The following is a 23195-nucleotide window of genomic DNA, read 5'->3' as shown; positions in this document are numbered from 1 at the left end:
ATTCCAACCGGACAATAGCGTATTCATTACAGGTGGTAAAGAAGGAACGGCGCAGTAAACAACTCATTGGCATCAGGCAGTCCACTTGTTGAGTGAGCTCTTATTCTCTCCCCAGTGACAGTAGAAGCATGAAACAAGGTTCTAAAGACTGTTGACATCTAGTGGAAGCCTTAGGAAGTGCAAAATGACCCCACAGACACTGTAGTTTGGATAGGCAATCACTTGAAAAACTACAAACCACTTCCTGGTTGATTTTTCTCAGGTTTTTGCCTGCCATATGAGTTCTGTTATACTCACAGACATCATTCAAACAGTTTTAGAAAGTTCAGAGTGTTTTCTATCCAAATCTACTAATAATATGCATATCCTACCTTCTGGGCCTGAGTAGCACGCAGTTTAATTTGGGCAAATTATTCATCTGAATTTCAGAATACTGCCCCCTGTCACCAAGAAGTTTTAAATAATGATATTTAAATTATAACATATTCACCTAAACTCAGCAAAAAAAGAAACGTCCTTTTTAAGGACCCTGCCTTTCAAAGATAATTCGTAAAAATTCAAATAACTTCACAGATCTTCATTGTAAAGTGTTTAAATACTGTCTCTCATGCTTGTTCAATGAACCATAAACAATTAACAACAGTTCACAGCCGGTAGGCAATTAAGGTCACAGTTATGAAAACTTAGGACACTAAAGAGGCCTTTCTACTGACTCTGAAAAACACCAAAAGAAAGATGTCCAGGGTCCCTGCTCATCTGCGTGAATGTGCCTTAGGCATGCTGCAAGGAGGTATGAGGACTGCAGATGTGGCCAGGGCAATAAATTGTCGCAGTGGCAGACCACGTGTAACAACACCTGCACAGGATCGGTACATCCGAACATCACACCTGCGGGACAGGTACAGGATGGCAACAACAACTGCCCGAGTTACACCAGGAACACACAATCCCTCCATCAGTGCTCAAACTGCCCGCAATAGGCTGAAAGAGGCTGGACTGAGGGCTTGTAGGCCTGTTGTAAGGTAGGTCCTCACCAGACATCACCGGCAACAACGTCGCCTATGGGCACAAACTGACCATCGCTGGACCAGACAGGACTGGCAAAAAGTGCTCTTCTCTGACGAGTCGCGGTTTTGTCTCACCAGGGGTGATGGTCGGATTCGCGTTTATCGTCGAAGGAATGAGCGTTACACCGAGGCCTGTACTCTGGAGCGGGATCGATTTGGAGGAGGTGGGTCCGTCATGGTCTGGTGCTGGTGTGTCACAGCATCATCGGACTGAGCTTGTTGTCATTGCAGGCAATCTCAATGCTGTGCGTTACAGGGAAGACATCCTCCTCACTCATGTGGTACCCTTCCTGCAAGCTCATCCTGACATGACCCTCCAGCATGACAATGCCACCAGCCATACTGCTCGTTCTGTGCGTGATTTCCTGCAAGACAGGAATGTCAGTGTTCTGCCATGGCCAGCGAAGAGCCTGTATCTCAATCCCATTGAGCACGTCTGGGACCTGTTGGAGGGTGAGGGCTAGGGCCATTCCCTCCAGGAATGTCCGGGAACTTGCAGGTGCCTTGGTGGAAGAGTGGGGTAACATCTCATGACAAGAACTGGCAAATCTGGTGCAGTCCATGAGGAGGAGATGCACTGCAGTACTTAATGCAGCTGGTGGTCACACCAGATACTGACTGTTACTTTTAAATTTGACCCCCTTTGTTCAGGGACACATTCCATTTCTGTTAGTCACATGTCTGTGGAACTTGTTCAGTTTATGTCTCAGTTGTTGAATCTTGTTATGTTCATACAAATATTTACACATGTTAAGTTTGCTGAAAATAAACACAGTTGACAGTGAGAGGACATTTCTTTTTTTGCTGAGTTTAGGATATCACTTGGTGAAGTCAATAGGACTGAACATGTATGAATGCAACAAGCATGTCTCTGCCACTAACAAATTTAGTCATGAGTGGTAACTCAAAAAAGGCAAGGCACTCAAGGAAATATGCAAATAAAGCTTTACACTAATCAGTGTGCTAATTCAACACTGTTCAGTGTCTAAACGGGTCCACACTTTCAGTGTTAAAGGTGAACTGCACTCACCTATTTCTCATAATGTTTCTTTGGGTGCTCATTACAAAATGCGGCCAGCCTCTCGAGTGGTGCAGAGGTCTAAGGCACTGCATCGCAGTGCTAGAGGCGCTACTACAGACCCGGGTTAATTTCCGGACTGTGCCACAATCGGCTGCGAGTCCAATAAAGTGCACAATAGGCCCAGCGTCGTCCGGATTAGGGGAGGGTTTGGCTGGTGGGGCTTTACTTGGGTCATCGCGCTCTAGTAACTCCTTTTTGCGGGCTGAGTGCCTGCAGGCTGACCCCAGTCACCAGTTCAACGGTGTTTCCTCCAACACATTGGTGCAGCTGGCTTCCGGGTTAAGCGGATCATGTTTCAGAGGACGCTTGACTCCACTGTTGCCTTTCCAGAGCCCGTTGCAGCGGCCATTACTGAAGCCCAAACGAGAGTTGTCTTTCGGGTGTGGTTTTATGTGGGTGTTTCTTGGGTGTGTCTTTGCCATTCAATCTTAACAAACAAATAAGGGCAGTAGTGAGTAACTTAGTGACAGCGAGGTAAGCTAAGCTATCTTTGCTACAGAGAGAAGTTTTTGAAGTTGAGGACTTCTCCCCTCCTGACTGATTTGCCATCTCAAGATGATCTGCTATTTCAGTTCTATGTGTTTAGCCAATCTGACAGCAGGTAACTAGCTAGCATAGTTTGGGGATAGCTACAGCTGACTAGCCTATCTAGCTAGCTGATATTTCTCTGTCAAATCACAGTTATGCCAAGATAGCAAAAAGTACCAGTGTCTGAACTGAGACATGAGACACTCGTTCTACAACACCTTGATATGAAAGTAGCTTGCAAATGTATGTTTTATCACATCATGTAGCTAGATCAACAACTGCAAGTTAAATGCCCGATCTTAAGTCAGCTCATGAGGTCAACACAATATTATATTATGTCTCACCAAATCTCTCCTTATATCCTCTGTTAGAACTTTCCTGGGGGACAAATCCCACAATTAATATCCCTACAGATGTAGGCTACATGTGGCCATTGCTCAAACATAGCTTAGCTAGCTTGAGTGCAGATACATTCATCAACAACAACAACAACAAAAAATCGATGGGTGTGTTTGTGTAACAAAGACAAAACATTTTCTGCTGTAAATAGGCATGATCATATTGATTCACTTATAAAGACAGTATGCCTACACTTTACCTATCAAATTAAAATAAGTTGTGTGTAGAGTATAACCACAGATAGAACAAGGAGCAGAACTAGCATGGCATTCAGTTGTATTTCTATGATCTATTCTAAGGATTTGGTTGTCTAACCACACACTGACATGCACAGCTCTCTGGGTGAGGTTCTGTCTATCTAACCACACACGGACATGCACAGCTCTCTGGGTGAGGTTCTGTCTGTCTAACCACACACTGACATACACAGCTCTCTGGGTGAGGTTCTGTCTGTCTAACCACACACGGACATGCACAGCTCTCTGGGTGAGGTTCTGTCTGTCTAACCACACACTGACATGCACAGCTCTCTGGGTGAGGTTCTGTCTGTCTAACCACACACTGACAGGCACAGCTCTCTGGGTGAGGTTATGTCTGTCTAACCACACACTGACATGCACAGCTCTCTGGGTGAGGTTCTGTTTGTCTAACCACACACTGACATACACAGCTCTCTGGGTGAGGTTCTGTCTGTCTAACCACACACTGACATGCACAGCTCTCTGGGTGAGGTTCTGTCTGTCTAACCACACACTGACATACACAGCTCTCTGGGTGAGGTTCTGTCTTCAAGTCTACAGTGGGTGATGAAGTCCCTTCTATCTATATAATGTATTACAGGTTATGGACAGGTGCAGGCAGGTGGCAGGAGGGGTGGAGTGCATTACACTCCATCCTGGATATGACAGAGTTTGCCTCAACCCAAGGATACAGCAGGCAAAGTTCAATAAATACAGGCAGATGTGAGGTGCAGGAAGATGGCACTCTGTATCTACTGACCAAGCTTTCTCCAGCAGGAAGCTTTGAATCGGTCAGTAGCCTACAGAGTAATATGGGAAGACTGCAATTGCTTATGTACACATTCTAAACAAAGTGTTTTGATAACTTAAGTGTAACAATTCCATGGAGAACAAACCATCCTTCACACAATACTCTAGATGCAGTGTTCTGCTTACCTTATACTGTCATTCTCAGCGGATACAGATACTGTAGCATTCAGCATTTTGTCTGGGGGTACATGTTATTTGTCTTCCCTTCATCATCCCCATATAAGACAGTTCCCTGACATGTTTGAAGAATACACAGCCCCCCCTAACATTAATGCTATAATAACAAAAGATGATAAGAAGTAATAGATGTGTCTTGAATAATTTTAATGCCAAGTCAAATGTTTCTCCCAGTTCAGACATCGGAATCAACCTGTCTTTTAGTCAAGGGACTCCATGACACACCATCTCTCCTGTCCTCCATCTGTAGAAAAACAAGGTAGAGTTAATACGCACATCACTGATTATATTATCAATAGTTGTTAGGCGAATTCCAGGACAGACAAGTGATATTATTTTGACCTATGACCAAATCAAATGTGACCAACCCGATGTGGAATTGGTGCCTGGCCACATACTGCCTCAGCCTTCTGCTGATAAGGTAGGAGGGTCCCAAGACACTGCTGAACAACAAGTCCACCAGATTTTGTAAGTAGCCTGTGAATGAAATTAAATATCACTCAATAAACATATATAGAGAAAAATAACTTTTCTCTAATATGGAAGTAATTATATTAATAGAGTGATTATGTACAGAATAGATTCAGGCCAGTGACGCTGACGCCATTACTATGCAACCAGTTGTGTAACGTTGTGTTGCTGAATGCTTGCTGACACGTATTTGTAGCATGTTAGCTAAAAAGACTGGTACTCAGGCTAGACAAGTTCCATCCTTCATTTATATTTTCCCAACAAAAATGCACAATAGACTTTTAGGAGAACAGGCATTTTGTCTTAGCACTAGTAGTAGATGAAGCCCCCGAATGCTAACTAGTTCTAACCCATCCCTTGATCATGACTCCCAGTTCCATTACAGTAAAGGCAGAATACTGCCAGAGCTTGAGTTGAGTTATCGAGAGCAAGCGCTAACCCAAACTACAGACCTGTTCTCATAAAAGTAGCTAGCTACCTTCTGGGTTAGTTATCAATATCTCTGTCCGAGTTGAAATAAATTGGCTAGCTAGCTAACGTTAGCTAGCAGGGATCTTCTTAGCTAGCCAGTTCAAGTTGAAATATACATCCGTTCGTTGGTGCAAGTAGAAGCAACATGTTGACTCACCCTACTTGTAGAGAAATGCCAATACCATCCTTCTCTCTTTCATGTTGACGAAACGGTATATCACTCTGTCATAAAGTACACACTTTTATTTTTGTTTGTCCTAGGCTACCTAGCTAAAATGCTTGCTCATTAGCTTAACTTGCTTTAAATGGGCAACGATGAGCCAGCTAGTTACCATTAGTCTTCTACATTTAGCTACATATTGAACTACATATTTAACTTCTCAGGCCAGGGGCACAATGTATGAATTTAGAGTTGCATCAGAATCGCCATTATAATCATTAGCCAGTATGGAGAATTAAGTAAAACCACAAGTCCAAATCCCTATCTCCATCTATGGCTAATTTAGGAAAGCGCCAATGTTAGGTAGCTAGCTAGCCACCGGAGGACAACAACACAACGAGATGTAACAATTAAACTTGTTAATTCAAGTTATTTCTGTCAACAACGTTTGGCTCTCGATGTGATTTGAATGGAGCGAAGCCAAATCCAATCTGGCTTCCCTTGACACTTTTTTTTGGTGCGCCAGGACCATTCACATCTGAGCTCACTCATTTTAGTTCAAAGCTGATTGGCTATTATTTCATGCATTTTTTAATCAAGGGAGGCCAAATTCTCACTGGCTTCCTTTGCATTGACCAGACAGCATCAGATAGATGCTTTCTCCATGGGATACATTCAGCCTCTTGCGAATTGAAAGGAAAATTAGGAAACACAGAGAGACGAAAGATTAATTACTATTATTTATTTATTTTTGTCAATTTTTGGGCGAAGCCTCCGTTGGCATCCATATATACATGCCACTTCTTCATCTTCTTCTCTACTCCTTCTCCTCCCTCCTTTTTCAAGAGAATGAAGCTGATCACCCGGACCTAGACAGCTCATGTCCATACAGCCAATGCCAAAGGGGGCACACCTGGCTGTGCCCTGTCCTCTGCATGCTCTCAGTTCTGGGCTAGCCAGTGGTCACGTGGTTAGATGTTAAACGTACATCTGTCTGTGGTCCAGCCAGCCAAGCCCTGCATGCAAGCATGAGATGTGACTGATACCTGTCTGTGTATATCTGAGTCATGGGCTTTCAAATCCCTCTCTGCTTCAGTCTCCTTATCTGCCAGTGGTTTGAGTTCAGTAGTGGTTTTTGTGTGTGTGTGTGTGTTAGTGTGTGTGTGTGTGTGTGTGTGTGTGTGTGTGTGTGTGTGTGTGTGTGTGTGTGTGTGTGTGTGTGTGTGTGTGTGTGTGTGTGTGTGTGTGTGTGTAAAACCCTCAGTGCAGCTGACAGACAGCAGAACATCTGACATGGCTTCAAATCCTTCTGCGCAGCACATCCTGCAGTCTGACTCACACACACACACAGACTCACACACAGACTCACACACAGACCGACCTGCAGTCTGCTCCTGGGATTACTAGACAGAGCTGTCTGTCGAGCGATACTTTACAAGTCAGAATCAAGCAACAATGTGCTATGTCTACTAACTCTCAATTATCAACCCTTGTGATTGGTATCTAATAATATTGTCATTTGTAGGTCTACACAGACATTCAGTTATATTGTCTGTCAGATAGTGTAGCCTGAGGTGTTGAGGTTGGATGACGACTGTCGAATAACAACATAATAACAATAGGTTACAAGACAATATGGCAACCCCATTGTGGGAATCAACTAATGTGAACAATTTAACACAATATGGCAACCCCATAATGGGAATCAACTAATGTGAACAATTTAACACAATATGGCAACCCCATAATGGGAATCAACTAATGTGAACAATTCAACACAATATGGCAACACCATAGTGGGAATCAACTAATGTGAACAATTCAACACAATATGGCAACCCCATAGTGGGAATCAACTAATGTGAACAATTCAACACAATATGGAAACACTAGTGTGTCAATAAATTCATCACTACTGGAAATGAAATAGGTAAAAACTGCTAATTAAACATGTTGATGAAACATGTTCCTTCCTGTTCCACTCCAAGATGAACTCAAATCACCCTGCTGTGACTGTCTGGAACTCCCCACTTACTCACCCCAACCACTATATGAACAAACGCATAATGATGTTGATTAATTATGCATTGATTAATTACTGAAAGATTAACAATGGGCTACATTACAAAATGGAAACAATAAATCAATAAATCACTACTGCAATTTACGGTAAACATTTTGATGGAACCCGTAATTCTTCCAGAATAACCTAACCTACTTCTCTATTCATCCCAAACACCACCCTGTTGTTATGTCTGGGACTCCCCAGTTACTCATCCATCCCAACCACTGAATTGCAGCAGGAACGATCCGCTGACTGATCCCTGCGGTGTTGAGAAAGCATCTGAAGCATCTCAATCTTTCCCTTTGAGAGCCTTTATGACTCATCATGGATGATAATCCAGATCTAGCAGGTCCTAAAACACACACACAATACACATTAGGGAGCCGCCGCCGTGGGTCTAGTAAACAGGGGCTGAACCTGATGAGGCACGTACTGTATCATCACTCCTGAGTGTTTATGCACTGACTTCTGGGCTAAACTGGTGAACCCTCCATGGCCCTCAGAAAGACCAGAGCTCGAATCTAATCTGGGCACTAGCCCGATACCAATAGATACCTTCGGCCAAGCCAGGGTCTGGCCACTCAGCCTGATACAGATGGATACTCCAGGGCCTTACAGGCAGCCTTACCTCAGCTGATACGCATGCGGTCAAGGGCAGGCAGGAAGTGAGTGAGTGTCTGAGATAATTGAGGCATTACTTTGTGCAGCAGCAGCAAGCTTGATGAGGTAAGAGAAGAGAAATCTATAGTCCATTAAACCCCCCACAGACTGTACAATTTTAGTCGTCTTATGCCATGATTTTGCCATCTCAGACAAAATGTCCACATTGTGGGCAAATTCTTAGGTCAGACATTTTATGTACCACTATGTGCAGTCGTAGTTCTGTCAGTGTCAGAAATATTTAGCCTTTATCGTGTAGTGTGGCTGGTTTAAAAGATTTATGGTCAATCCTGCAAGTGGCCGTAGAGCATTTACGGTGATGATCGGCTGACACAAGCCAAGAGTATTCATACTTCTTGCGCTTTGGGTCACGGAGCAGAGCTGAGTGTGTCATACACATCCACTACATTGGTCTTCACCATTTAAAACGTACTACTCGTAGTGATTCAGAGCTAATCTCTGGAGCCAGACAGCAAATTACAAGCAACTGAACTCAGTCAAGATAGCATGCATTAAAAAGAAGGCACCATTGTCCCACCTACATCCCCACTTTAACAGTTCTTTTTTTTTTGCTTTACAAGCTTGTCCCGCAACAGCTCGATTTGGCCTCCACAAGCCTCCTCGATTTGGCCTCCACAAGCCTCCGGAGGCTCTGCAATTGCGCCACACATTCCATATGGAGCCTCCGCACCGCATTGCCGGATCAAGCATAAATCACTATTTTACCAGTGACTGACCAATAGGAACATGGCTGAGTATACACACAATAACATGATTATTGTAAATAGTCTAATTAATATAATACACTGAACAAAAATATAAACAACATGTATAGTGTTAGTCCCATGTTTCATGAGCTGAAATAAAATATCCCAGAAAATGTCAATACGCATAAAAAGGCCACTCTAAAATGTGCAGTTTTGTCACACAACACCACAGATGTCTTAAGTTTTGAGGGAACGTGCAAAAGGAAGCACAGCCGAGAGCAGCCCAGTGACACGAGCCTACCATACAAGCTAAATAACTTCTATGCTTGCTTTGAGGCAAGTAACACTGAAACATGCATGAGAACGTAAGCTGTTCCGGACGACTGTGTGATCACGCTCTCCGTAACCGATGTGAGTAAGACCTTTAAACAGGTCAACATTAACAAGGCCGCAGGGCCAGACGGATTACCAGGACGTGTACTCTGAGCATGCGCTGACCAACTGGCAAGTATCTTTACTGACATTTTCAACCTATCCTTGTCTGAGTGTGTAATACCAACATGTTTCAAGCAGACCACCATAGTCCCTTGTCCAAGAACACTAAGGTAACCTGCCAAAATGACCACTGACTCGTAGCACTCACGTCTGTAGCCATGAAATGCTTTGAAAGGCTGGTCATGGCTCCCATGAACACCATTATCCAAGAAACCCTATACCCACTCCAATTTGCATACCGCACCAACAGATCACAGATGATGCAACCTCTATTGCACTCCACACTGCCCTTTCACACCTGGACAAAAGGAACACCTATGTGAGAATGCTATTCATTGACTACAGCTCAGCGTTCAACACCATAGCGCCCTCAAAGCACATTACTAAGCTAAGGACTCTGGGACTAAACACCTCCCTCTGCAACTGGATCCTGGACTTCCTGACTGCCCGCCCCCAGGTGGTGAGGGTAGGTAACAACACAACCGCCATGCTGATCCTTAACACAGGGGCCCCTCAGGGGTGCATGCTCAGTCCCCTCCTGTACTCCCTGTTCACTCATGAATGCACGGCCAGGCATGACTCCAACAACATCATTAAGTTTGCTGATGACACAACAGTGGTAGATCACCAACAACGATGAGGCAACCTCCCCCTCAATGTGATCAAGACAAAGGAGATGATTGTGGACTACAGGAAAAGGAGGACCGAGCACGCCCCCATTCTCATGGACGGGGCTGTAGTGGAGCAGGTTGAGAGCTTCAAGTTCTTTGGCATCAACATCACCAACAAACTAATATGGTCCAAGCACACCAAGACAGTCGTGAAGAGGACACGACAAAACCTATTCCCACTCAGGAGACTGAAATGTTTTGGCATGGGTCCTCAGATCCTCAAAAGGTTTTACAGCTGCACCATCAAGAGCATCCTGACTTGTTGCTGCCTGGTATGGCAACTGCTTGGCCTCCGACCGCAAGGCACTACAGTGGGTAATGTGTACGGCCCAGTGCATCACAGGGGCCAAGCTTCCTGCCATATAGGACCTTTATAACAAGTGGTGTCAGAGGAAGGCCCTAAAAATTGCCAAATACCCTAGCCACCCTAGTCATAGACTGTTCTCTCAGCTACCGCAGGGCAAGCGGTAACGGAGCACCAAAGCTTGGTCCAAGAGGCTTCTAAACAGCTTCTACCCCCAAGCCTTAAGACTCCTGAACAGCTAATCAAATGGCTACCCAGACTATGTGCATTGCCCCCCCCACCCCCCCCTTCTACGTTGCTGCTACTCTCTGTTATTATCTATGCGTGGTCACTTTAGTAACTCTACCTTCATGTACATATTACCTTAATTACCTCTACATCGATGCCCCCGCACATTGATTTAGTACTGATACCCCCTGTATATAGCCCCGCTATTGTTATTTACTGCTGCTCTTTAATTATTTGCTATCTTATCGCTTACTTTTTGGGGGGTATTTTCTTATAACTGCATTGTTGGTTAAGGGCTTGTAAGTAAACATTTCACTGTAAGGTCTACACCTGTTGTAGTCGGCGCATGTGACAAATACAATTTGATTTGATTTTGATTTGAGATCCTGAGGCCCATTGATACACCATTCACCTGCCGCCAACAACTCATGTTTCAGATCTGTAGTCCAAGATGACGTAGCAGTCGGACGTGTGTTTGTCTTGTCCCATGTAAAGTAGTCGGTCTCATATTTTTTTTTCGTATATATTTTTTATATTTTAATCTCACCTTCCACCTACAATCTAAATATACATTCCTGCAACCCTCCCCACCCAATGAGGTACAGATCTGCTATTTTTATACATTATAACTGGAACCTCCATCAGAAGCTAGCCAGCTAACTAGTTACTATCTAGTAGTCACTATTAACCACGACTAGCAATCTTCATCTTTAGCTCGGTCACCAGCCAGCTTTAGCTCGGTCAATACCTGCCAGTCTGCACAGTGCGATATCGGACTGCTTTTCTCCACCACATCACCGGATTCCTGCCGCAAGCTCTAGGCCATTACACCGGATCATCGCAGCTAGCTAGCTGCAATCAAGTGGCTACCGCTGGCTAACGCCGCTGTCCCGAAGCAAGCACCAGTTAGCCTTGAGCTAGCCTCGAGCTAGGCCCATCTCCCGGCTAGCCGAAGAGGTAAACCAGCTAATTCGTGGGCTACAATACCTCTTTTGCCAATTGGCCTGGATCCTTTATTGCCGATACGGAGCCCCGCCAATCAATCACGACTGGTCTGCCGACGTAATCATCCGATGTGGTTTAAACAGGCTTTTCCGTTGCGTTGTCACCGAAGACCCGTCTGCTAGCCCCGGCCCGCTAGCTTTCTGAACACCGTGCCTCACGCTCGCCAACATATTAGCGACTACCGAACGGCTCCCAGACTCACCTATTGCTGCTCATTGGACCCCACACACGGGGAGACCTCACCTGGCTTAGCTGGTGTCTCCAGAGATGCATGCTTTCTCATCGTCACTCAATGCCTAGGTTTACCCCCACTGTACTCACATCCTACCATACCCTTGTCAGTACATTATGCCCGGAATCTATTCTACCACGCCCAAAAATCTGCCCCTTTTATTCTCTGTTCCCAATTCACTAGACGACTAGTTCTTATAGCCTTTAGCCGTACCCTTATCCTGCTCCTCCTCTGTTTCTCTGGTAATGTAGTGGTTAACCCTGGCCCTGTAGCCTCCAGCATCACACCTATACACAGGCGCTCTCATTTGTTGACTTCTGTAACCTCCCTAAATTTGTTTTATTCACTGCTTTAGTACACTCTGCCAAACCTGATGTCCTAGTCGTGTGTGAATCCTCGCTTAGGAAGGCCACCAAAAATTCGGAGTTTTCCATCCCCAACTACAACATTTTCTGTCAAGATAGAACTGCCAAAGGGGGCGGAGTTGCAATCTACTGTAGAGATAGCCTGCAGAGTTCTGTCATACTATCCAGGTCTGTACCCAAACAGTTCGAGCTTCTACTTTTAAAAATCCACCTTTCCAGAAACAAGTCTCTCACTGTTGCCGCTTGATATAAAAAACCCTCAGCCCCCAGCTGTGCCCTGGACACCATACAGTGGGGCAAAAAAGTATTTAGTCAGCCACCAATTGTGCAAGTTCTCCCACTTAAAAATATGAGAGAGGCCTGTAATTTTCATCATAGGTACACATCAACTATGACAGACAAAATGAGAAAAAAAATCCAGAAAATCACATTGTAGGATTTTTAATGAATTTATTTGCAAATTATGGTGGAAAATAAGTATTTGGTCACCTACAACCAAGCAAGATTTCTGGCTCTCACAGACCTGTAACTTCTTCTTTAAGAGGCTCCTCTGTCCTCCACTCGTTACCTGTATTAATGGCACTTGTTTGAACTTGTTATCAGTATAAAAGACACCTGTCCACAACCTCAAACAGTCACACTCCAAACTCCACAATGGCCAAGACCAAAGAGCTGTCAAAGGACATCAGAAACAAAAGTGTAGACCTGCACCAGGCTGAGAAGACTGAATCTGCAATAGGTAAACAGCTTGGTTTGAAGAAATCAACTGTGGGAGCAATTATTAGGAAATGGAAGACATACAAGACCACTGATAATCTCCCTCGATCTGGGGCTCCACGCAAGATCTCACCCCGTGGGCTCAAAATGATCACAAGAACGGTGAGCAAAAATCCCAGAAGCACACGATGGGACCTAGTGAATGACCTGCAGAGAGCTGGGACCAAAGTAACAAAGCCTACCATCAGTAACACACTACGCCGCCAGGGACTCAAATCCTGCAGTGCCAGACGTTTCCCCCTACTTAAGCCAGTACATGTCCAGGCCCGTCTGAAGTTTGCTAGAGAGCATTTGGATGATCCAGAAGAGGATTAGGAGAATGTCATATGGTCAGATGAAACCAAAATATAACCTTTTGGTAAAAACTCAACTCGTCGTGTTTGGAGGACAAAGAATGCTGAGTTGCATCCAAAGAACACCATACCTACTGTGAAGCATGGGGGTGGAAACATCATGCTTTGGGGCTGTTTTTCTGCAAAGGGACCAGGACGACTGATCCGTGTAAAGGAAAGAATGAATGGGGCCATGTATCGTGAGATTTTGAGTGAAAACCTCCTTCCATCAGCAAGGGCATTGAAGATGAAACGTGGCTGGGTCTTTCAGCATGACAATGATCCCAAACACACCGCCCGGGCAACGAAGGAGTGGCTTCGTAAGAAGCATTTCAAGGTACTGGAGTGGCCTAGCCAGTCTCCAGATCTCAACGCCATAGAAAATCTTTGGAGGGAGTTGAAAGTCCGTGTTTCCCAGCAACAGCCCCAAAACATCACTGCTCTAGAGGAGATCTGCATGGAGGAATGGGCCAAAATACCAGCAACAGTGTGTGAAAACCTTGTGAAGACTTACAGAAAACGTTTGACCTGTGCCATTGCCAACAAAGGGCATATAACAAAGTATTGAGATAAACTTTTGTTATTGACCAAATACTTATTTTCCACCATAATTTGCTAATAAATTCATAAAAAATCCTACAATGTGATTTTCTGGATCTTTTTTTCTCATTTTGACTGTCATAGTTGAAGTGTACCTATAATGAAAATTACAGGCCTCTCTCATCTTTTTAAGTGGGAGAACTTGCACAATTGGTGGCTGACTAAATACTATTTTGCCCCACTGTATGTGAATTGATTGCCCCCCGTCTATCTTCAGAGTTCGTATTGTTAGGTGACCTAAACTGGGATATGTTTAGTTTACCACCCCGGCCATCCTACAATCTAAGATAGATGACCTCAATCTCACACAAATTATCAGGGAACCTACCAGGTACAACCCTAAATCAGTAAACATGATCACCCTCATAGATATCATCCTGACCAACTTGCCCTCTAAATACACCTCTGCTGTCTTCAACCAGGATCTCAGCGATCACTACCTCATTGCCTGCGTCCGTAAGGGGCCCGCGGGAAAACGACCACCCCTCATCACTGTCAAACGCTCCCTAAAACACTTCAGCGAGCAGGCCTTTCTAATCGACCTGGCCCGGGTCTCCAGGAAGGATATTGACCTCATCCTGTCAGTAGAGGATGCCTGGTTGTTATTTAAAAGTGCTTTCCTCACCATCTTATATAAGCCTGCCCCATTCCAAAAATCTAAACTAAGAACAGATATAGCCCTTGGTTCACTCCAGACTTGACTGCCCTTGACCAGCACAAAAACTTCCTGTGGTGTCCTGGATTAGCATCGAATAACCCCTGCGATATGTAACTTTTCAGGGAAGTCAGGAACCAATATACACAGTCAGGTAGGAAAGCTAAGACTAGCTTTTCCAAACAGAAATTTGCATCCTGTAGCACTAATTCCAACAAGTTTTGGGACACCGTAAAGTCCATGGAGAGTAAGAGCACCTCCTCCCAGCTGCCCACTGCACTGAGGCTAGGAAATACTGTCACCACCGATGAATCTACGATAAATCGAGAATTTCAATATGCCATTTTCTACGGCTGGCCATGCTTTCCACCTGGCTACCCCTACCCCGGCCAACAGCTCTTCACCCCCCGCAGCCCAAAACCCCCCCGCTTCTCCTTCACCCAAATCCAGATAGCTGATGTTCTGAAAGAGCTGCAAAATCTGGATCCCTACAAATCAGCTGGGCTAGACAATCTGGACCCTCTCTTTCTGAAATTATCCGCCACAATTGTTGCAACCCCTATTACTAGCCTGTTCAACCTCTCTTTCATATCGTCTGAGATCCCCAAAGATTGGAAAGCTGCCGTGGTCATCCCTTTCTTCAAAGGGGGAGACACTCTAGACCCAAACTGTTACAGACCTATATCCATCCTGCCCTGCCTTTCTAAGGTCTTCGAAAGCCAAGATAACAAACAGATCACCGACCATTTTGAATCCCACCGCACCTTCTCCACTATGCAATCTGGTTTCCGAGCTGGTCATGGGTGCACCTCAGCCACGCTCAAGGTCCTAAATGATATCATAACCGCCGTAGATAAAAGACATTACCGTGCAGCCGTTTTCGTCGAACTGGCCAAGGCTTTCGACTCTGTCAATCACTGCATTCTTATTGGCAGACTCAATAGCCTTTTGTTTCTCAAATGACTGCCTCGCCTGGTTCACCAAGTACTTCTCAGATAGAGTTCAGTGTGTGAAATTGGAGGGCCTGTTGTCTGGACCTCTGGCAGTCTCTATGGGGGTGCCACAGGGTTAAATTTTCGGGCCTACTCTTTTCTCTGTATACATCAATGATATCGCTCTTGCTGCTGCTGATTCTCTGATCCACCTCTGCGCAGACTACACCATTATGTATATATCTGGCCCTTTCTTGGACACTGTGTTAACTAACCTTCAGACGAGCTTCAATGCCATAAAACACTCCTTCCGTGGCCTCCAACTGCTCTTAAATGCAAGTAAAACTAAATGCATGCACTTCAAGGGCCTTCCCTGTAGCTCAGTTGGTAGAGCATGGTGTTTGCAACACCAGGGTTGTGGGTTCGATTCCCACGGGGGGCCAGCACAGGAAAAAAAAAAAAATGTATGAAATGTATGCATTCACTACTGTAAGTCGCTCTGGATAAGAGCGTCTGCTAAATGACTAAAATGTAAATGTAAGAGGAGTGGGACAACATTCCACAGGCCACAATCAACTGCCTGATCAACTCTATGCGAAGGAGATTGTGCTGCTTGAGGCAAATGGTGGTCACACCAGATACTGACTGGTTTTCTGATCCATGCCCCTTACCTTTTTTTTAAGGTATCTGTAACCAACAGATGCATATCTGTATTCCCAGTCATGTAAAATCCATTGATTAGGGCCTAATGAATTAATTTAAATGTACTAATTTCCTTATATGAACTGTAACTCAGTAAAATCTTTGAAGTTGTTCCAGGTTTGCTTTTATATTTTCTTCCAGTATAGTTCGATTTAAACGTGTACATGCTTTGCAAGAACGATTTCCCTAATAATCTTGTTTACATGACACATCTGAAATCAGGCTACCTGATGGGATTTTGAGAAATGCACAAAATAGCCAATCAAAATAAATGTTATACTACAGCAACCATGTTATTTTGGGGAAGCTTACTTGATTCTGAATTCAGACGTAAATTTTGTATTTGAAAACAATTTCTGAAATGCATACTTTCAGAACTCACTTCACTCGCACATAAGCATAGAGGGAGTTTTGCGCTGCTGGTGCTGGCACACACTCAGATGAAATACACCGCTGCAGTTGACATAGCCTACGTCGGTTGACGTAGCCTCGCAAGCCAATCGCAGAATGTGACGACGGAAATGAAGCATATCGTGCAATCTGGCTAGATTTTTATTTGGTAACATCGCATAGTGCTAGGTGATAATCGTAAAAGACTGAATCCAACATACAGTCTGCAAAGGACTTTACTTCAGTCTGGCTTATCTGGGTCTTGTCTAGGACCAACACACACACACACACACAGAAAACATCTCTTTGAAATGGTGTCCTTTGTTCCTACTTGATTATTCTTTAAATAGCCAGTGATAACCCCTTCTTTTGGAAAACAATGTCACCTTTACATGTTACAGTTTCACTGATACAGTCATACTGTGGTGGCTAATCTATCTTGAATCTCTCTCACACCCTCTTGGAGCCTATGCTTCTTTCTTCTTCCTTCTTTAACAGTTACCTGTGCTGTGGTTGCTGGCATGGAATCAAGGAATGTTCAGAATGCACCTGAGAATGTCAACAATCAAAGTATTTAGAAGACATAAAATCCCACACAATGGCTGCTTTTTACAAGAGATGCTTTTGTTGTGTGCTCTGCTCTTGCCTTGTGGTAGAGTGTGGGCATGTCTTCTCAGTTTCCGAGATAAGATAAAACATTTGCAGAGGATTGATAAACTCAAGATGGTATCGCAGCCTTTACATCGTCTAAGAAATCATCAGAGAATCAGAGACAGTGTGTGGCATGGCACTCACTCTCTTCCCCTGGCACGATCAAATGATAACCACAACAAACTCTGGACTCCTGTCCACACCCAAAGGGAAACCAGTCCAGTCAGCCTGCCAGACAGCCCCCCTCCCTGTATGCTTTGATTCCATGTCCTTTTCGGTAATGTCTCCCAATGCCTAGTAAATCAATATGGAAAATCAAGCTGTATGTATACTCTCCCTGTGGAGCTATCTACCATCAGATACAGATCACAAGTAAATGTTCCTCTGTCATTATTCATCTTTCAGATACAGAGGATTTGTTTTTTCTCTCTCTCTTTCCTCCTAGCAGAGGGCAGTCATGTGTTTGAAGAGCACTGTTGGCTTTTACCTACTGTCGCCGGAAAGAGAGAGAGAGAGAGAGAAAGAGAGAGAGAGAGAGAAAGAGAGAGAGAGAGAGAGAGAGAGAGAGAGAGAGAGAGAGAGAGAGCGAGAAGGAGAGAAAGAGAGAGAAAGAGAGAGAGAGAGAGAGAGAGAGAGACTTCTGTTCAAGCCAGAAAAACTCAAACCAACTCAAGGAGCTGCGGTTTGTACAGTATAATATTGGTATTTGAGAAATCATGGCACCCAGGATCAAATCTCCTGCTATTAACATCTGTTATGAGAGTCTAGCATATGAGGGCATAAGATTTATTTTATTATTTTATATCAGCCAATACCTCATTCATAACTGACTGCATGCCATAGGCCGTGCTGAAGGACCAATAGGACTTCACCATAAGGTCATCCATACACCAGGTATCAGCAGAACAACACTACAGCTCTCCTCTCCACATCAGATCAGTGCTGTGTTGTTGATACTGTCTGTTGGCTGGAATTATCTTGGGACATAGACATGTTTTGATAATCATGGTTGTATATTCCAATCGTTCCCTGCCATAAAAAAGGACAAGTAGACAAGTAAACGACAAGTGAAATGCAAAGGAATGGTGACTCCCCTGTCTCTCTGTCTGGCTCACTGAACTTATTTTGCTCTCAAAGGGCTAATGATGAACCCTGACACCCTGTTTAATACTATTATGCTCTCGCTTCTCTCACCCTTTCGCTAATATTATAATAATAATAACAACATATATGCTATTTAGCAGATGCTTTTATCCAAAGCGACTTACAGTCATGTGTGCATACTTTTTACGTATCTCTCTGTCTGTCTCTTTCTCTCTCTTTCTCATTCTCCACCCAATGTGAGAAAATTGTCCGGCTCAGAATGTCCCTGCCTTTGTAGGTGTATGACTACAGAACCACATACAACGTCCCAACTCTCTCTACCGTTTACATTTTTATCTCACCAGACATTCCTACTTACTGGTAGGCCTAGGGTCCTTTTTTCCCTTCTTTTGATGGGAGTTTTGGTGTATCTTGGCTGGCCTGACTCAGTCCCCCCTTTCAAAGTTACATTGTGTTTTGGAGAGGGGTGAGGATGAAAGTTGTGTTGTGTTTTGGAGATCAGGCAGGATGAAAGTAAGGTTGTGTTGTGTTTTGGAGAGGGGTGAGGATGAAAGGTTGTGTTGTGTTTTGGAGAGGAGTGAGGATGAAAGTAAGGTTGTGTTTTGGAGAGAAGTGATGATGAAAGTTAGATGTGTAATTGTTTGGAAGTGATGATGAAAGTACATTGTGTTGTGTTTTGGAGAGAAGTGATGATGAAAGTTAGATTGTGTTGTGTTTTGGAGAGAAGTGATGATGAAAGTTAGATTGTGTTTTGGAGAGAAGTGATGATGAAAGTTAGATTGTGTTGTGTTTTGGAGAGAAGTGATGATGAAAGTTAGATTGTGTTTTGGAGAGAAGTGATGATGAAAGTTAGATTGTGTTGTGTTTTGGAGAGAAGTGATAATGAAAGTTAGATTGTGTTTTGGAGGTCGTCAAGATTAAAGTTAGGTTGTGTTATGTTTTGGCGAGGGGCAATGATGAAAGTTAGATTGTGTTGTGTTTTGGAGAGCGGTGAGGATGAAAGTTAGGTTGCGTTGTGTTTTGAAGAGGGGTGAGGGTGAAAGTAAGGTTGTGTTGTGTTTTGGAGATGGGTGCGGATGAAAGTTAGGTTGTGTTGTGTTTTGGAGAGGGGTGAGGGTGAAAGTAAGGTTGTGTTGTGTTTGGAGAGGGGTGAGGATGCAAGTTAGGTTGTGTTTTGGAGAGGGTGAGGATGAAAGTTAGGTTGTGTTTTGGAGAGGGGTGAGGATGAAAGTAAGGTTGTGTTGTGTTTGGAAAGGGGTGAGGATGAAAGTTAGGTTGTGTTGTGTTTTGGAGAGGGGTGAGGATGAAAGTTAGGTTGTGTTGTGTTTTGGAGAGGGGTGAGGATGAAAAGCGCCACAAGGACAGAACAATGGAGCACCTGCACAATAATGAGCACTCAGACTGTACACACATGCAGATGGCTTGGCTAAGGAATCTCTCACCACACACACACACACACACACACACACACACACACACACACACACACACACACACACACACACACACACACACACACACACACACACACACACACACACACACACACACTCTGACAGCTGGCTCTCTTTAAAGTGGTCAGAGATTATCCTCCACCACAACTTACCTTACATCTGCCTGGATGGAATTCCCCCTCTCACACCCACCTACACCAACGCTTCATTCTTCCCCTTTGTCGTATACTGGTATCTTCACAAAGGGAGAAACTGTATTTGTCTTTAGGCACCCGGGCCATTCATTGGCGCTAGAGAGAGAGACAGAGCCTGAGCATGTTCATTCACACGTGTTGACCGTGTGACAATCACTACCCAGGCAAGTCACCCGTGATGCAAATCAACATTCGACGTCCATCCACGTCTGAGGACGTCGGGAGAGGATGTGGAAACCGGCCACGAGGGGGAACACTGAGTGCTGTTAACTTCATGTAGGTTTCGGTTTTGCTAGGGTGTTGTTTAATGGGGATGGCTGGTTTCTAAAGGTTGCATGATTGAATACAGCAAAGTAGTTTTTATATTATTTTTTGAGCCTATTCAAAACCTTAACCCTTACATTAACCATTCGGAGTTAATGCCTAAACTTAACCTTAAACACTTAGAAATTTGATGTTTAGAACAACTTAGAAATGTGACGTTTGAGAAAATGAATGAACGTCTAATTCTGACGTTGAGGCTGTGAGAGCTAGTTGCACTACCAGCTATCAGTTTTCTATCACATGCACCACCTCACTTGAATGTCTTACAGAAACTATGTTCAGTTCAAGAGTGAACAAAAGACAGACTGTTTACTTCCTGCTTCTACTTTTAACTGCCAGCGAATGAGCGAGTCACCAAGAAGGATTTTCACTTTTAAAGGTTAAAAAAAAATCCCATCATCCAGAATACTGGGCTTTGAGCAGTTAAATTTACCCTGTCTGGTAAACAGGTCTCGGCTAACAACAGCAAGATATCCAGACACATGGATAACATGGATCATATTGAAGGAGTAGGGCCGAGGGGTGAGGGGGAGTGGAGCGGCTCCCGGGCTCCATGGGGGCTCAGAGTCACAGTGAGGGAATCAGTCCTCCCTGTCTAACCCTAACCCCCTGTCTAACCCTAATTCCCTGTCTAACCCTAATTCCCTGTCTAACCCTAACCCCCTGTCTAACCCTAACCCCCTGTCTAACCCTAATTCCCTGTCTAACCCTAACCCCCTGTCTAACCCTAATTCCTGTCTAACCCTAATTCCCTGTCTAACCCTAACCCCCTGTCTAACCCTAATTCCCTGTCTAACCCTAATTCCCTGTCTAACCCTAATTCCCTGTCTAACCCTAACCCCCTGTCTAACCCTAATTCCCTGTCTAACCCTAATTCCCTGTCTAACCCTAATTCCCTGTCTAACCCTAACCCCCTGTCTAACCCTAATTCCCTGTCTAACCCTAACCCCCTGTCTAACCCTAACCCCCTGTCTAACCCTAATTCCCTGTCTAACCCTAACCCCCTGTCTAACCCTAATTCCCTGTCTAACCCTAACTCCCTGTCTAACCCTAACCCCCTGTCTAACCCTAATTCCCTGTCTAACCCTAATTCCCTGTCTAACCCTAATTCCCTGTCTAACCCTAACCCCCTGTCTAACCCTAATTCCCTGTCTAACCCTAACCCCCTGTCTAACCCTAATTCCCTGTCTAACCCTAATTCCCTGTCTAACCCTAACCCTAACCCCCTGTCTAACCCTAACCCCCTGTCTAACCCTAATTCCCTGTCTAACCCTAATTCCCTGTCTAACCCTAACCCTCTGTCTAACCCTAACCCCCTGTCTAACCCTAATTCCCTGTCTAACCCTAATTCCCTGTCTAACCCTAATTCCCTGTCTAACCCTAACCCTCTGTCTAACCCTAATTCCCTGTCTAACCCTAATTCCCTGTCTAACCCTAACCCCCTGTCTAACCCTAATTCCCTGTCTAACCCTAATTCCCTGTCTAACCCTAACCCCCTGTCTAACCCTAATTCCCTGTCTAACCCTAATTCCCTGTCTAACCCTAACCCCCTGTCTAACCCTAATTCCCGGTCTAACCCTAATTCCCTGTCTAACCCTAATTCCCTGTCTAACCATAATTCCCTGTCCAACCCTAACCTCCTGTCTATGTGGCATATTGGACTATCAGCTCTTTCACAGCCATGGCCAATGCTGTGGTCGGGGGGCTCCTGTGGAGGGTGGAGGTGATCCCTGAGCTGGCTGGCGCTGAGCTAGGCTAGGCACTGAACGACACACAAACGAAGGCTTTGTGGCCCTGAGTGTACCTCAGTGGTCTGGGAGTCAGTAGGTCAAGATGGAGGAAGGAGGGGGTGAGACTTTTTGAGCTAGGGGGGGATGAGGGGGAGTGGGGGATGGTTAGTGACAAGGCTCTAGTTGTTTTCCTACAGAGGGAAGAACCTTGACGTTATTGATTCACTGTGTCAACCCCCCCTTCAAGAAAATAACATTCCTGATGATACACTACATGACCAAAAGTATGTGGACACCTGCTCGTCGAACATCTCATTTCAAAATCATGGGCATTATTATGGAGTTGGTCCCTCCTTTGCTGCTATAACAGCCTCCACTCTTCTGGGAAGGCTTTCCACTAGATGTTGGAACATTGCTGCGGGGACTTGCTTCCATTCAGCCACAAGAGCATTAGTGAGGTCGGGCACTGATGTTGGGCGATTAGGCCTGGCTTGCAGTCGGCATTCCAATTCATCCCAAAGGTGTTCAATGGGGTTGAGGTCAGGGCTCTGTGCAGGCCAGTCAAGTTCTTCCACACCAATCTCAAAAAACCATTTCTGTATGGACCTTGCTTTGTGCAAGGGGGCATTGTCATGCTGAAACAGGAAAGGGCCTTCCCAAACTGATGCCACAAAGTTGGAAGCACAGAATCGTCTAGAATCCCATTGTCTGCTGTACCGTTAACATTTCCCTTCACTGGAACTAAGGGGCCTAGCCCAAACCATGAAAAACAGCCCCAGACAATTATTCCTCCTCCAACAAACTTTTTTTTCTCTTCCTCTCTCTCTCCCTCTCTCACTCTCTCGCTCTTTCTTACTGACTCATTCAGTTCAAGCAAAGTGTTAAATTGAACCGTCCCTCTCTCCCAGTCCCAAACATGTTATTCACCCTACAGGCCGGCGTCAGGTGTAGATATCTATCTCATCCACTTGGCACATCCACATGGACACATTTCAACCAATTATCTCAAGCAATGTTTTTGCGAACGCGTGGTTTGTGCTTGTGTATGTTTTGCTTGTGTTGCAAGAAGATCGTTGCATTGCAGAAACACTCGATGGGTTAGTAGGTGTGCAGGCCCATTCTGTTTGCACATGGTATTTAGAGATAAAGGATCTTAATTTGATCACCCTGTTGCACGATCCTGCAATGCAAGACATTTAAAACTTGTAGTGTGTC

The sequence above is a fragment of the Salmo salar genome, chromosome ssa21 (assembly GCF_905237065.1).
Source record: "Salmo salar chromosome ssa21, Ssal_v3.1, whole genome shotgun sequence".
Taxonomy (NCBI): Eukaryota; Metazoa; Chordata; class Actinopteri; order Salmoniformes; family Salmonidae; genus Salmo; species Salmo salar.
This window is presented reverse-complemented; position numbering follows the sequence as displayed.